Source organism: Frankliniella occidentalis, unplaced genomic scaffold, assembly GCF_000697945.3.
Source record: "Frankliniella occidentalis isolate FOCC.00 unplaced genomic scaffold, Focc_3.1 Scaffold11, whole genome shotgun sequence".
In the NCBI taxonomy this organism is placed as follows: domain Eukaryota; kingdom Metazoa; phylum Arthropoda; class Insecta; order Thysanoptera; family Thripidae; genus Frankliniella; species Frankliniella occidentalis.
Window position 1 is genome coordinate 580,815 of NW_026267141.1, and position 598 is coordinate 581,412.

General features: G+C 40.8%; 1 protein-coding gene across 1 annotated transcript in view; it reads left to right on the top strand.

Annotated features, from left to right (window-relative positions):
• LOC113215481 (fatty acyl-CoA reductase 1) overlaps positions 1-598 on the top strand; it is a gene marked incomplete in the record, with an annotated part of 30,135 nt that overhangs the window by 24,372 nt on the left and 5,165 nt on the right.

A 598-nucleotide genomic window follows, 5' to 3' on the forward strand; every position in this document is an offset into this window, starting at 1 on the left:
CTCGTGACTTTTGGCGAGTAGGTGAGTTAGCAGCAGGGTTGGGAACGTTACTTTAACGATTAACGACGTTACAGCGTTTTCGTTAACGTTAATTAACGTTATCGTTAACTCGATAAAATTTTGAGTGCCTGTAACGATATCGTAAACGCGTTACTTTTTGTCCTTAACGACGGAACGGCGTTATCGTTAATTTTTCGTCTAAAAATTGCTGCTGCAAAGGGTGTCAATGGAAAAAAGACACGTTCTACGCCTCGACAAATTAATTTTAAGATGTAATAACTTGAAGTGAACAAGAAATTTAGGGAAGGGAGTAACGGGTTGATGATGATTATGATAAAAAACGGGCATTTTCAGGTAATAATTAGTCTAGCACGAGGGGATCCTTGAAATAAATTTAACGTTAACGCCGTTAACTCGTTGTGGTTAACGATAACGCGTTACGTTAATCAGAACCGGTAACGTAAACGAAACGCGTTACTTTTGGCCCCGATCAACGTCAACGTTATCCGTTACTTTTTAAAAGTAACGTTCCCAACCCTGGTTAGCAGCGGAAATTCGATCCCCTGTCTTGTAACTCACGGAGTCGACTCTCTACCGG